At 43.1% G+C, this 15612-nt stretch overlaps 1 protein-coding gene across 1 annotated transcript in view; it reads left to right on the plus strand.

Annotated features, from left to right (window-relative positions):
* The window catches only part of CUNH9orf153 (chromosome unknown C9orf153 homolog), a 43523-nt gene that overhangs the window by 7521 nt on the left and 20390 nt on the right, over window positions 1-15612 (plus strand). The window lies entirely within an intron of this gene.

Here is a 15612-nt window from a genome sequence, read left to right on the forward strand (position 1 = left end):
AGAAGGTCTAATAATTGAGCACCTACACTGTGCCAGCCACTATGCTGTACAAGTGGATCGCATGGGCAGATGGAGTCCAAGGCTGAGGAATCCAGGGAAAGGAACCAGGAAAGCCCAGTAGGCATTTTGGTGAGCAATCATGCAGGAGCTAACAAAGTCCGGATGAATCCTCAGGTCCTTGTGGGCTCTCACCTACTTCCCAAGGAGCCCTCTTTTCACTTAGACTAGCATTCCCAAAGCGTGAAAACCCATAACCTCTCCAGGGGGCCACAGGCATCTGGGTGTCAGAGGAAAAAGCAATGACACGGTGGTAGTCACACATCTTCAATTGGAAATGTAAGATTATAGTGACTTCAGCAAAACCCTGTTTTGTTCTCCACAACCATTCCATATATTTTTTTTACCATTCCATATTTAAATGTTGAGCATTTTCCATAAGGACAGCACCAATCAGATTGTCTTAAGTAACATTCAGTTGACAAGGTACATCCTGGTTAATGAATTTTTCACACCATAGGCTGGCTTATGGGTATCAAATTTGCAATCTTTATTATTGCTATTGGGTTATATTTTACTCCATTTCATTTTTTAAAAAAGGTATTTATTACTGGCCCCAAAGTGTTCACTGAAGCATAAAATAGTGATGGAAACAGTATATATATATTTATATATATATCCTACAAATCAGAAAAATCTTTTGAATACCCAAGGTAACTATGAGTCCAGAATGATGTAGAATGTCAAGATTTATTAAACAAATCTGCGGTGTGATTTTACACAAAGCAGCTGAAAATTACAGCTTCATAGGAGATACTTCTAGGTCTCAGCGTCATGAGTTCAAGCCCCACAGTGGGTCTAGAGCTTACCTGGAAACTTAAAAGGGGGTGCCACAATGAATATCTAAAAACTGAATTTAATTAGATTGGGCCTTCCACTTGCTCAGGTCTTTGCCAGAAGAAAACCCGGTCAGGTGGTAAACCAAAGCTTTCGAGTTCTTCAATAATAAAAGGTGGTGATGGTACGGTACTTTTCCGGAAGAAGTACAAAAAATTGCTTTCTGGGACAAGATGATTCATGGCTTGAACACAGTAAAGACAAAAATGGCCAAGCTATTATTCAAAACCTTAACTTAATGAAGCAAAGATAGCCACATGTTACATTACCATTATAATCCTGTCTACAGAGTTACATATGTTCTGTTCTGTGATAAATAAAATGAGCTAGTGGTCAAATAGTGTCATCAAAGATCTTATTTTTTAGAGATTTTAAAAATTTATTTTACAGTGTGTATATGAACCGGGGGTAGGGGGCAGAAGTAGAGGGAGAGAGAATCTCAAGCCGACTCTGAGCATGGAGCCCAACAGAACTCGAGATCGTGACCTGGGCCACAACCAAAAGTCGGACACTTAATCAACCGCCCCTTTAGAGATTTTTTTAGTTTATTTACAGAAGTAATCTCCACACCTTATGTGGGGCTGAAACTCACAACCCTGAGATGAAGAGTCTCATGCTCTTCCACCTGAGCCCACCAGGCACCCTATCAAAGATCTTACTGTACAACTATTAATTATATACAATATGACAAAAGCATTTCCAGTTGCAGACATGAGCTGGTCATCAGCTATTGATGTATGTGCTGTGTGTAAACATGAGGCAGAAAACCACAGTGATGCTTTGTTTTGTGTCACTGAACATGCAGTTCACGGAGGAGTGAGTTGTAGATGGAAAAAGATATCCAGGTCTTCTACTGCAGGAGCAGTGAGAGCAGTGGAGGAGGGCTATTGCTCCAGGAAGAAGGACCTCTCTGCCCACTCACACACCATCTCACTCCCAGGGAGCTACATTTTGAGTATGATGCCATTTGGACAGATACCATGAACATGGCACACAGTCAAGTTGTGGTCACTGCATGTCTACCCTGCCCTATAAAGAACTGAGGTCAGAGGGAGATCACTGATGTACGTTAAGATGATAGATTGAAACCTCTGAGTAATTTCATGCCTCGACTTTGGAGCAAAACTATAACACAAGGGTGTTAAAAAGACATCACACAAAGATGAAATCTGGAGATACTAACATCAGTAACATTTAGGAAGGTAGATGGAGGAGGGGTTACTAATGGTTCAGGAAACTGGAGGAAATGGAAAACTAGATGGCCCTATTATGCCCCCGAATTCTCAAAAGCCTCCACTGCAAGCAACATTGGCTCTTCCTGGAGCTAAGAGCCATGGGAAAGGTGGACCAAGAAGATGGTTACTGATGGGGATCTCTAGGTGGCCCAGCAGTTTAGCGCCTGCCTTTGGCCCAGGGCGTGATCCTGGAGTTCCAGGATCGAATCTCACATTGGGCTCCCTGCATGGGGCCTGCTTCTCCCTCTGCCTGTCTCTCTGCCTCTCTCTCTGTGTGTGTCTCTCATGAATAAATAAATAAAATATTTTTTAAAAAAAGATGGTTACTGAGCACTGTATGAGAAGGTGGACCCCTGGATGCCCTCCCCCTCTTCATTGCCTCTGCCTATAGCCTAAAGAATTTCTCCAAGGAAAGGCTAACACAGGGCCTGCAGACTGGGAGAACCAGGCCCAGTAGAGTACTAGTATTGTACTGGAAAACAACCAACAGTCACCTGAACAAAACATGGGATTTTGCGAACATATGGTAAGCGCCGGACACAAGGATTCCCAGCCCCACTCCTGCTCTGCATTTATCCTGTCACCGGGAGATACTTAACACCCTCCAGACCAGGGCATGGGGAATCTTACCAGCCCAGGAAAGGCCTAAAGATGCTCACATCAGAGGGATCCCTGGGTGGCTCAGCGGTTTAGCATCTGCCTTTGGCCCAGGGTGTGATCCTGGAGTTCCAGGATCAAGCCCCACATCGGGCTCCCTGCATGGAGCCTGCTTCTCCCTCTGCCTGTGTCTCTGCCTCTCTGTCTCTCATGAAGAAATGAAATCTTTAAAAAAAAAAAAAAAAAAACTCACATCACAAGATCTCCCCTAACTGGTCCACCCAAAACCTACAAGCTCCATTAGTGTGCATAGAGTTTCCTGCCAGCTTTTTTGCACCCCATTCGTATTCATGAGCAGACAACCACAGCTCACCAGACATCTGAGGACTACCCCTATCATGGAAGTTAGAGGCCAAAACAGGAGAGACAGACTATCTTGAGAGAAGACCGCTTCAAAAGACCAACTATAGGGGGCGCCTGCATGGCTCAGTCAGTTGGGAGTCTGATTCTTGATTTTGGCTCAGGTCAAGATCTCAGGGTCCTGGGATCGGTCCTTCATCAGGCTCCATGCTTAGTGCAGAGTCTGCTTCTCCCTCTGCCCCTCCCCCTGCTCATACTTTCTCAAACAAAATTTTTTTTAAAGATTTTATTTACTCATTCATGAGAGAGAGAGGCAGAGACAGAGGCAGAGGAAGAAGCAGGCCCCATGCAGGGAGCCTGACATGGGACTCGATCCCAGGACTCCAGGATCACGCTCTGCGCTGAAGGCGGCGCTAAACCGATGAGCCACCAGGGCTGCCCTCAAATAAATAAATCTTAAAAAAAAAAAAGACCAACCATGGTGTCTTCAGAGGCATGAAATGTTGCATCAATTAGCAAGAAAGAAGGACGTGGAAAGAACACTCTGAACACAAGCAGCTCTTACAAACCCAAGTGCTTGCATGGTCACAAAACAGAAGGGTTGGAAGATAAAGTAGAGGGAGAGACTCAAAAAGCAGAAGGTAAAGACAACCAGATAAAAAGCCAGAGAGAAAAGATGAACAGTGGGTATTTATTGTACCCCAAATGGAAGTTCTGTGTTGACCTACTCCTGGAATTTGGAGGTTGGCCATTGTAAACAAACTGCAGAAAACACAAAAATTGAAGTGATGCCCTACCCTTGCTGGCTTCCCGCTCCAGCCCACTCTGTAGTCCTACCTGATGCCCCAACAGGGGTGAACTCCACGTTAGCCAAGATACAGTCACAGTGCCACCTCTGACTCCCCCAAAGAGACCTGTGAAACTCACAGGGACACAGAGGTCAGACAAGGGCCTGGGTGTCCTTGCAGGTTGTTTTCCACTTGCGCCTGTGTGGGACTGGGCAACAGCATTTTCTCACTCATAGTTGCCATTCTTTTTAAAAAGGAAATCATTTTCCACCACACAAGATAAAGAAGTTCTGGACAATAGTGGAAATATTCTTACGTGATTGAACTCAATGCTTAGAAATCGTTGTGATGGTAAATTTTATTTGAATTTTGCTGTAGTTAAAATTTTATTTTTTTAAGAGGGAAGCAAGCTGCAGGAGAAATCTGTAGGGAGACATACATACATAAGAAAACCAGCAGGGAGAAGAACAAAAGGAAGAGAATGCTAAACACAAAATTCAGGAGGGTGGTTATCTCTGGGTGTGGGGAGGGAAGGAGGTGGCACTGGGTGGTACAGACGGCTTCAGGCTGTCCCTGGCATTCAATCTCCTAGACTGGGTTTTGGGCACATGAAATTCCATGATCACTTCTTTCCATTTAAAATGCGAACATGCTTTCAAGACCCCTGGGTGGTTCAGTCAGCTAAGCTTCCAGTTCTTGATGTCGGCTCAGGTCGTGAGCTCAGCATCCTGGGATAGAGCCCCAAGCGGGGAGTCAGCTTGAGATTCTTTCTCCCTCTGCCCCTTGCCCTCTCTCTAAAATGAATAAATAAATCTTTTAAATAAATAAATACTAATTGGCTTTGCCATTATATTTTTTATTGTGTATCTACTCTCTATTAAAGAAAAAGAGCTCCTTTAGACTATTTAGGCACTGGCTTTTATTCTATATACTCTGCTCCATGCAGAGCCTGCCTGTGATCACCGCTGAATCAGTGTTATTTTATAAACCAGTGCTGTCAAAAAGAGGAGGACGCAAGTCAGTTACATGATTTTAAATTTTCTAGTAGCCACATTCAAATAAAAGAAGTAGGCAAAAATAATTTTAACATATTTCATTTAACCCAGTGTATCTGAAATAGCATACTTTTGCATATAACCAATATACAAATCCTTATTGAGATATTTTGATTTTTTTCATACCACAGCACATCTCAATTGACTAGTTACATACCAAGTGCTCAATGGCCACATGTAGCTAGTGGCTACCATACCGGACAGAGCAGACTGAGAAAAACACTACAAACAGTAACTTTAAAAATTTATTTATTTGAGAGAGGGCATGTGCATGAGTGAGGAGAGGGGCAGAGGGAGAAACAGGCCTCTGCTGAGCAGAGAGCCCAATGTGGGGCCTGATCCCACGACCCCAAGATCATGACCTGAGCTGAAGGCAGACGATTAACCACTGAGCCACCCAGGTCCCAGGTGTTCTCAAACAGTAACTGAACTCAATCTGTGCTACCATAATGCATATTATTTAGGGGAATGAACAACAGCTGTTCAACAGCATCATCAAGCTAAACAACATCAACAGCCCCATCCAATTTTTCACAAGCACGGGCCATGAGAAAAGTCTTTAAAGTCACTTGGCCAACACCAACTGTGAAGCCCCCACTAACTGTACCATATGTCCTGCTTTTCAGAGATGTTAAAGTGTGAAGGGGGTACGGTGCAGTAGTTATAATGCAAGGTGTGTGGTGTAAGGACTGGTTATTAGGATGATGTGGGAGGTTGGGGCTGGGTGTGTGGAAGAAACTGATTCCAGAACTTGAATGTTAGATTCAGGGGAAGAACCTTCCTGGAGGTGGTTTGTGACTTTGCCAGGCTGTTGGAGTAAAGTTCAGGGTCAAAGAGAAAGCACGTCCCATGAGGAAGCCTGAGCAGGCACTCTCAGGAAACTCAGAACACCTAACTGCTCCTGTCACCCTCATCTAACCTGCGCGCATTTCACCCTGTGAGGTATGTGTGATGGAGAGCTGGTGTTTGCAAATCCAGATCCTCCTTCTGCAAGACCACTTCGTGGCTCCCCTCATAAGTATTTTCTTTGCTTTTTTTTTTTCTAGTACTAAATTTATACTCTAACAACTAATTCCTTTATTGTCATTATATATGATTTGAAAGAGAGAGAAAACTATGCCTAGTTTTTTTATATCAAAAAATATTCTTGGGACACCTGGATGGCTCAGTCGGTTGGGTGTCCGACTGTTGGTTTCCGCTCAGGTCATGATCTCAGGGTCATGCAACAGGCTCCGTGCTGGGGGCGGAACCTGCCTAAGATTCTCCCTCTCCCTCTGCCCGCCTCTTGCTCCTACACACACACACACACACACACACACACTCTCTCTCTCTCTCTCTCTCTCCTTAAAAAAAAAAAAAAAAAAAGTATTCTTGAGAGTAAGAACCATTTCAAATATTGTTTCCAGTATCCTTAAAAGGACCTATCGTGTGACTAAGTGCATAAGTACCTCCGTAGACACAAGACAAGTGGGGGTTATCTTTCTTTCCCATATGTGCTGCTTTCTCCTCAAAACAGGAAGTCAGCCATGTCCTAACGGAGCTGTTTTGACATTACAAAAGGAAGTCATGCTTATTGTATAAAAACTTCAAGCAAAATGCACATTATTAATGAAGAGAGCAAATCTCCCCTTCCATCCCCTTCCTATTACCTCTCTTCTTTTGAAACTGGTGTAAGTCCTTCCAGATGATTTGCTATGAATTGAAAACTGTGTTCATATATTCACTTTATATACAAAAAGATTTGTCTGCTACATGAAATACATATATGGCAAAAAAAGAGAAATACATATATGGCTTTATTTTTATATATATGGAATTGTTTTACAATTACCATTAACATTTACAGAACATATTTAACAATATGTTTCTGGACCCAGCAGCCAGGGCACTCCTTTAAAATATATGCCAGGGGAAAAAATAAATATAAAATAAAATAAATAATAAAATAAAATAAATAAAATATAAGCCAGGGGACAGCTGGGTGGCTTAGTGGTTGAGCATCTGCTTTCGACTCAGGGCCTGATCTCAGGTTCTGGGATCAAGTCCCTCATCGAGCTCCCCACACGGAGCCTGCTTCTCCCTCTGCCTGTATCTCTGCCTCTCTCTATGTCATGAATAAATAAATAAAGTCTTTAAATAAATAAATATGTACATATATCCCAGAGCCTGTCACAGAGCCTGCAGTGGCTTCCCAGGTCCCTAGGAGGAGTGCCAAAGTCCATGTCTGCCTGCAAGACCCCAGAGTGTCAGGACCCTCTTCCCCTCTGCCCTCTTCCCCTCACATCCTGTGTTCCATTCCCCTTGAAACCTGCTCTCTCTCCAGTCACCCAAGCACATGGCCCTGGCTGGTCTCTGCCTGGAAGGTACCACCCCCCCCCCATTATTCTCAGGGCTCATACCTCCTACGAATCTTTGCTCAGATATCACCTTCCCATGAAGTCTACCCTGGCCACCCTATTTAAAGGTGCATATGGCCCCCAGCACTCCCAATCTCCCTCGACCCTGATATAGCTTACTTCCTTTAGAGCACTCTGGCTTTCAAACATCCATTTACTAGATATTTGATTTTCTGTGGGCCTCCTCTGCTGGCATGTAGATGTCACAAGAGCAGAAATGTTTGTTCTGCATGTTGGTGTACCCCAGGGTCTAAGCTGGGCCTGGATAAGAACAGGTGTTCAATGAATTCTTTATAAATGTTTTAGAAATTTTTTCTTATTGTTTGCACTTCATTTGCCTTTGCATCCCTAAGACCAAGTCCAGTACCCAACAGGTTATGAATGCTATGTGTTGTTGGATCAATGCTGTCTTACAGCCAAAAATTCAGTCCAGAAGGAAGGAAGGATGAAGAAAGGTTGAGAAAGAAAAAGTAGGAAATAGGAAATAGTGGACGCAAGCTCCCAGTGAGTGCCGCCTGGTGGCACAACAGCACAATCAGGCTCCCCCGGGCAAAAAAGAACATTTCATTGTGTGAAAAAGATAAACTAAAGCCTTTAATTTTTTTTAAGATTTTATTTATCTTTTAATTAGAGACAATGTGTGTATGTGAGTGGTGGGGGAAGAGGGGCAGAGGGAGAGGGAGAATCTTAAACCGACTCCATGCCCAGCACAGAGCTGGTCACAGGGCTCCATCTCACAACCCTGAGAGATCATGACCTGGGCTGAGATCAAGAATCCCTCATCTAACCAACTGAGCCACTCAGGAACCCCAGATTTTATTTTTTTTAAAAGATTTTATTTATTTATTCATGAATGATACAGAGACTGAGAGAGAAGCAGAGACACAGGCAGAGGGAGAAGCAGGCTTCATGCAGGGAGCCCGCCATGGGACTCGATCCCGGGTATCCAGGATCACATCCTGGGCTGAAGATGGCATTAAACCGCTGGGCCATGGGGGCTGCCCCAGATTTTATTTTTAAATAATCTCTACACAGGACTCGAACTTACAACCCTGCAATCAAGAGTGGCATGCTCCACCAACTGAGCCCACCAGGCGCCCCTTAAGTAAATACCATTAAAGGCACACCTTTGCACGGCCCTTATAAAGGGGTTGCATATGAATTATTTCTGGGTAGTACGTACTTGAGAACAGGGATGGAAAGTACATCCCTGGAGATTTGCTCCAAGTGTTTGTTAGTGACAAGTATGTAAATGCTTCTTTAGACAAAAAACAATAAGAACAACAAAAAATCCGCTGTTTTTCAAGGAAATCCAAGTCCTCAGTGCTCACTACTGAAGCAGATAATAGAAACAAATAATAAAAACAACAGTAATAATCCTTACAAAGGAGTTATTAGGTGGGTATTATTGCTTTTCCTAATTTGGTCCCTCTATTCATACTAAGTAGGGAAACGAATCATATCTCCGTGGAAAGATAGCTCTGGCATAGGCTGCATAGGACAAAAGATGCTACTGTATCAACCATGTCCTGTAGTTTCTGATGCTTTCCCATCTGAGGAGCTGGCCCTGGAGGGACTGGGTTAGCTAATTCCTTGGGATAGTAAACCACCTGTCTGAGTGTGCCTTTCAGATGCAAATCAACTGATCCCAACCTCAACCACCTCCTTAGGAAGCTCGGACTCTGAGCCCCCTACCCACCTGCCCTGTCACCCAGGGCTAGGTGTCAGACCACAGGGGACAGCCCCTAAGGCCCAGAGCCTGCTGAAATTATCCAAACTAGCCATCTCTAAACCTGCTGGGCCTGTGCCACCCAGTTCCCCCCTGCAGAAACCAGCAGAGGCTCTGGCTTACGTTTCCCACCCCCACCTGCCTCCTGATGGATCTGGTCCTTCAGGGTGTGGTCCCCCCTGGCATGGGATGCACCCTCTTGGGAATGTAACTGTCTCTTCAATGGCAGCTGTCTCCTGGTCTGTTGGCCTTACTGAGCCTCAGATTTTCTAGTAATACACAATGCAGTTGACCCTCAAACACCAAGGGTTTGAATTGTATGGGTCCCCCTTATACATGGATTTTATAATTTTTTAATTTAAATTGAATTTAGGTAACATATAGTGTATTATTAGTTTCAGGGTTAGAATTTAGTGATTCATCAGTTGCATATAACACCCGGTGCTCATTACATCACGTGGCCTCTTTAGTGCCCATCACCCTGTTACCCCATCTCCCCACCCACCTCCCCTCCAGCGACTCTCAGATTGTTCTCTGTAGCTAAGAGTCTCTCATGGTTTGTCTCCCTCTCTATTTGCATCTTATTTTACTTTTCCTTCCCTTCCCCTATGTTCATCTGTTTTGTTTCTTAGGTTCCACATATGAGAAAATATGGTATTTGTCTTTCTTTGACTTATTTCACTCAGCATAATACCCTCTAGTTCCAACTGCATCGTTGCAAATGCAGATTTTTAAAATAAATACAGCACTGTAAATGTATTTTTCTCTTATGATTTTCTTCTTTCCAATTTGTATTACAAGAATATAATCTGTAATACATATGACACACAAAATCTGTGTTAATCAACTGTTGTTGATAAGGATTTTGGTCAACAGTAGGCTCTTAGTAGTTAAGTTTTTCAAGAGTCACATGTTACACATGAATTTTCCACCATGGTCGGCAGCCCTAATCCCTGTGTTGTTCAAGGGTCAACTGTATCTTGAAATAAGCCCTCATGGATGGCCCAAGGACCCCTGTCCCCATAGCAGCACAGCCACTGTTGTCTCCCTCCCACAACCAAAGCAGAGCCATGCCTGCCACCCTGAAATAAATGGGACTCCCCCACCTGGAGAAGAATGGAGAGATGCCCCCAGGCAGGCCAGCTCCAAGCAAAACCTAGAGCAAGGAGTCTCAGTTTTCTCATGGCCTCTTCCCCCTCCCCAGACTGGAGGGTCTGTAGTATGGCTGCCAGGGCTGAGGGATCATACATTGAATTATAGGGTTGAAGCAGGAAATTGTAAGAGAACAACCATAATGGCCAGAGGCATACTAGATGAGTTGGTGGACTTTTCATGAGAAATTGTTAGTGAAAGAACAAGATGTAGAATGTGATCTCAGTTCTATAAACAATTAGGACAAATCATTTATATGCATGAGTATGCATATATGTCACTATATGATATATAAACACAGATAAATTTAATTATATAAGTTACCCAATGAAAGAAGGTTAATGAAAGAAGGTAGGGGAAGGTGGAGGAAGCAAAAAGGAAAAGCAAATAAAATGCATGTATGACAAGATCATATTTATGTACAATAGCATAATATATAAAAATATGGGTTCTTGGGGGCACCTGGCTGGCTCAGTGGGCAGAGCATGCAACTCTTGATCTCAGTCGTGAGTTTGAACACCATGGTGGTAGTAGAGTTTACTTAATAATAAATTTTTTAAATATTTTGAAGTTCTTTTTTTTTTTAAGATTTTATTTATTTATTCATGAGAGACACAGAAAGAGAGGCATAGACATAGGCAGAGGGTGCAGGACTTTATCTCAGGACTCCGGGATTACAACCTGAGCCGAAGGCAGACGCTCAACCACTGAGCCACCCAGGTGCCCCTATCCTGAAGTCCTGAAGTAGGACTACTTGGTTTAGTCTCCAATTTACTACTTCTTAGCTCTGTTATGTTGGGCAAAGTGTTCCTCCTCTCTATACCTCAATTTCCTGATCTGCAAAATGGAGATTATAATTGTATTTATGTCCAAGAGCCGTTGAGGGGATTATATGGAATAATGCATTTAAGTTCTTAGAACAACGTGTGGCACACATAGTAAGTGTTCACAAAACACTTAGCTGGATCACAGCCATTACTAAAGATCATTATCCCCAGTTTGTATGTGCTGGTGCCTCTGTTACCTCTAGGACACAGCTCAGGGCTCTGAAATATTCCATCATCCTGTGTGCTAAGCCTGAAAACCGCCCTAAAATTGTAACTAGCCAGGTTCCCTTTTATAGGCACCATACAGACCTCCACCCATCTATTAATATAGTTCCTCTTCAAGCAGATCACAATATAATTGACCAACTTTTGGGGGTCTATCTTTTCATTTGTTTCCTTTCTAAAAACAGCTTTATTAGGGTATAATTTCCTTAGAGTAAAATGTATTCCTTTTAGTACACAAGTCAGTGACTTTTAATATATTTACAATGTTGTTCAACCATTACTGGAATCTGATTTTAGAACTTTTCTTTGCGTTTATTTACACATACATACATACAAGCCAGGTGCTTCATATTTTCAGGTCCATTTTAAAAACAATGAGATCCTTTGGAATCATCACTTTAGTCTTTCTTTTTATCAGAGATTTCCCTTGGTCCTTTTTTTGGTAATCCATTTATGCCTGCACCCTTCTACTTCGCCTTTGGTGGGGTTTGGTTTTGTTTTGAGAGAGAGGGAGAAGGGAGTGCGAACTGGGGGGAGAGGCAGAGGGAGAGCAGGGAGCCGGAGGTGGGGATGTGGGGCTGGATCCCAGGCTCCTTAGATCATGCCCTGAGCAGAAGGCAGATGCTTAGCCTGGCTGAGCCACCCAGGCGCCCTCTCGCCTTTGTTTTTACCATAGGATTCTCCTAGAGCTTTTCTGGGCCACATGCAACTAACAAAGAAGGAAATCAGAGGGTTTATGTAGCTCCAGGAATTTTTTCAATCCAGAGCAGAATCGGAATGAGGATACAAGGAATGCACCCGACCCTGCAGGCTGGAGCTCCCCAAGGGCGAGTGCAGAGCCTGCTCAGGGCGCCCGGGGCGAGCCAGCTGTCCCCCCCCCGCCCCCCCCCCCCCCCCGGCCATGGGGCTTGCTGAGCAGGGCTCCACAGCCCCTAGACCCCCAGGCACAGCGCATCCCCCCACCGCTGCGAACCCCGGGCGCCAGGAGAACTTTTCTGTAGTCTCCATAAGAAACCTGGTGCCCGTCTGCATTCCCTCCCAGCTCCCACCTGCAGCCCTAGGTAACCACTGGTCCTTTGTTTGCTTGTGAGTTAGAGCCCATCCCTTCCAGCTGTTAGCTGAGCTGTCAGGGGGCTACAAGGAGCTGCCTCCCCGAAGTCCCTGGCCTCACTGCTCTGCCAGACATATGAGCAGTCCCCCATGACATGCATCTCCCACAGGTAACTCCCTCCAGCCATTTCTTTAGCTTTCCTAATACTGACATTCAAATGTTCTTTTAATTGCAAAAAGAAATGCTTATTGTAAAACGCATAGAAGCACAAAGAATCCTAAGAAAGAACACAAATTACCCCAAATCAATCCTATATATGGATAGAGTTACTGTTAAGATTTTTAGGTGAATGGGGACCTTGGTGGCTCAGTGGATGAGCATCTGCCTTTGGCTCAGGACGTGATCCCAGGGGTCCTGGGATCCAGTCCCACATTGGGCTCCCTACAGGAGCCATGGGGAGCCTGGGTGGCTCAGTCTGTGAAGCCTCTGACTCTTGATTTCCACCTGGGGAGTCTGCTCAAGATTCTTTCTCTCTTTTCCTCTGCCCCTCCCACCCTCTGCGCTCGCTCTCTCTCTCTCTCTCTCTCTCTCTCTCTCACACACACACACACACACACACACACACACTCGCTCTCACTCTTTCTCTCTAAAATAAATCTTAAAAAAATTTTTTTTAAGATTTTTAGGTGAACCTAAATGAATGACTTTTTGATGAAATGGGGTCATTTCCTTTATAGAATACTTTTGTATAATAACTTTCCTATTATTAAATATTTCTGTTCAACGTAATGATTTTCCCACATCTGTTAGGTTATGAGCTCAGCATTGGACACTTAGATTGTTTCCCATTTGTCTTCTAGTCTGTATAACACTCTATTGAATGTCTTTGGAGATTCATTTCTACACCCCTCTCTGTCATCTGTTGCATCACTGCCTGTCATCCAACTGTGAATGCTTTCATTTTGTAATATTCATGAAAGAAAAATTTTCAAATGAGAACAGTAAAAACTACACTCTAACCCAAATTCCTAGGGACTACCACTGTTGGGATATATCCTTTGAGATTTTACAATGAGTATATAAGCTCCTATGAGATATATTTATTAGATAAAAAGATCATATTGTACAAATGGTTCTACTATTTCACGGTTTCATTTATTTTTATTATTTTTTAAAAGATTTTATTAATTTATTCATAAGAGAGAGAGGGAGAGAGAGAGGCAGAGACACTGCAGAGGGAGAAGCAGGTTCCATACAAGGAGCCTGACGTGGGACTCAATCCCAATGCCCTGGGCCGAAGGCAGGTGCCAAACCACTGAGCCACCCAGGGATCCCCTCACGTTTTCATTTAATGAGGAAAAACATCTTTAGTAGTTTCAGGTGTACTATATAGGGATGCAGCAATTCTATATATTACTCAGTGCTCACCATGATAGGTGTAGTGTACTCTTGATCCCCATCACCTATTTCATCCATTCCCCACCCACCTCCCCTCTGGTAACTATCAATTTGTTCTCTTTAAGAGTCTATTTCTTGGTTTGTCTTTCTCTCTTTTTTTCCCCTTTGGTCTTTTATTTTGTTTCTTAAATTCCACATGTGAGTGAAATCATATGGTCTTTGTCTTTCTCTGACTCATTTCACTTTGTGTCATACTCTCTAGCTCCATCCATGTCGTTGCAAAAGACAGGATTTCATTCTTTTTTGTGGCTGAATAATATTCCATTGTATATGTACCACATCTTCTTTATCCATCCATCAATTGATGGACACTTGGTCTGCTTCCACCTCTTGGCTATTGTAAATAATTCCACTATCAACCTAGAGGTGCATGTATCCCTTTGAAATAGCGTTTTTGTATTTTGGGGTCAATACCTAGTAGTGTAATTGATGGATCATAGGGCAGTTCTATTTTTAACTTCATGAAGAACCTCCATTCTGTTTTCCACCATGGCCAGACCAGTTTACATTCCCACCAGCGGTGCAAGAGGGTTCCTTTTTCTCCACATCCTTGTCACACATTGTTTCCTGTGTTGTTGATTTTGGCCATTCAGACAGGTATGAGGTGATAACTCATTGTAGGTTTGATTTGTATTTCCCTGATGATCAAATCAATGGTGATGAACATCTGGGATCCCTAGGTGGCTCAGCGGTTTAGCGTCTGCCTTCGGCCCAGGGCATGGTCCTGGAGTCCCAGGATTGAGTCCTGCATCGGGCTCCCTGTGTGGAGCCTGCTTCTCCCTCTGCCTGTGTCTCTGCCTGTGTGTGTGTGTGTGTGTGTGTGTGTGTGTGTGTGATGAATAAATGAATGAAATCTTTTTAAAAATGATGATGAGCATCTTTTTAGGTGTCTGTTGGCCATCTGGACGTCTTCTTTAGAAGACTGTCTTTGCATGTCTTCTGCCCATTCTTAAATTAAATTATTTGTTCATTGGGTGTTGAGTTGCATAAGTTTGTTATATATTCTGGATTCTAATGCCTTATTGGGTATGTCATTTGCAAATATCTTCTCCCATTCCATAGGTTGCCTTTTAGTTTTGTTGATGGTTTCCTTTGCTGTGAATAAACTTTTGATTTGATGTAGTCCTGTGCTCGCTTCATCAGTACATATACGAAAATTGGAATGATTTGATGTAGTCCCACTAGTTTATTCTTGCTTTTGTTTCTCTTGCCTCAGGAGACATATCTAGAAAAAAAAAAAAGTTGCTATGGCCAATGTCAGAGAATTTACTGCCTGTGCTTTTTCTCTAGGATATTTATGGTTTCAGTCCATATTTAGGTCTTTAATCTATTTTGAGTTTATTTTTGTGTCTGGTGTAAGAAAGTGGTCCAGTTTCCTTCTTCTTCACATGATTGTCCAGTTTTCCTTACACCATATATTGAAGACACTGTCTCCATTGGATATTCTTTCCTGCTTTGTTGAAGATTAATTGACCATATAATTGTACATTTTTCTTAGGTTTTTTTATTCTGTTCTATTTATCTATGTGTCTATTTTTGTGCCAGCACCTTACTGTTTTGATGATCACAGCTTTGTAAGACGACTTGAAGTCTGGAACTGTGATGCCTCCAGTTTTGCTTTTTTTTTTTTCAAGATTGCTTTGGGTATTTGGGGTCTTTTGTGGTTCCATGCAAATTTTATGATTGTTTGTTTGAGTCCTGTGAAGAATCCGGATGGTATTATGATAGGGATTGCATTAAATGTGTAGATTGCTTTTGGTAGTATAAACTTTTTTTTTTAAGGCTTATTTATGTCCATGTGAGAGAGAGCACAAGTAGGGAGAGGGGCAGAAGAAGAAGGAGAGG

This window comes from Nyctereutes procyonoides, unplaced genomic scaffold (genome assembly GCF_905146905.1).
Source record: "Nyctereutes procyonoides isolate TBG_1078 unplaced genomic scaffold, NYPRO_anot_genome, whole genome shotgun sequence".
Taxonomy (NCBI): Eukaryota; Metazoa; Chordata; class Mammalia; order Carnivora; family Canidae; genus Nyctereutes; species Nyctereutes procyonoides.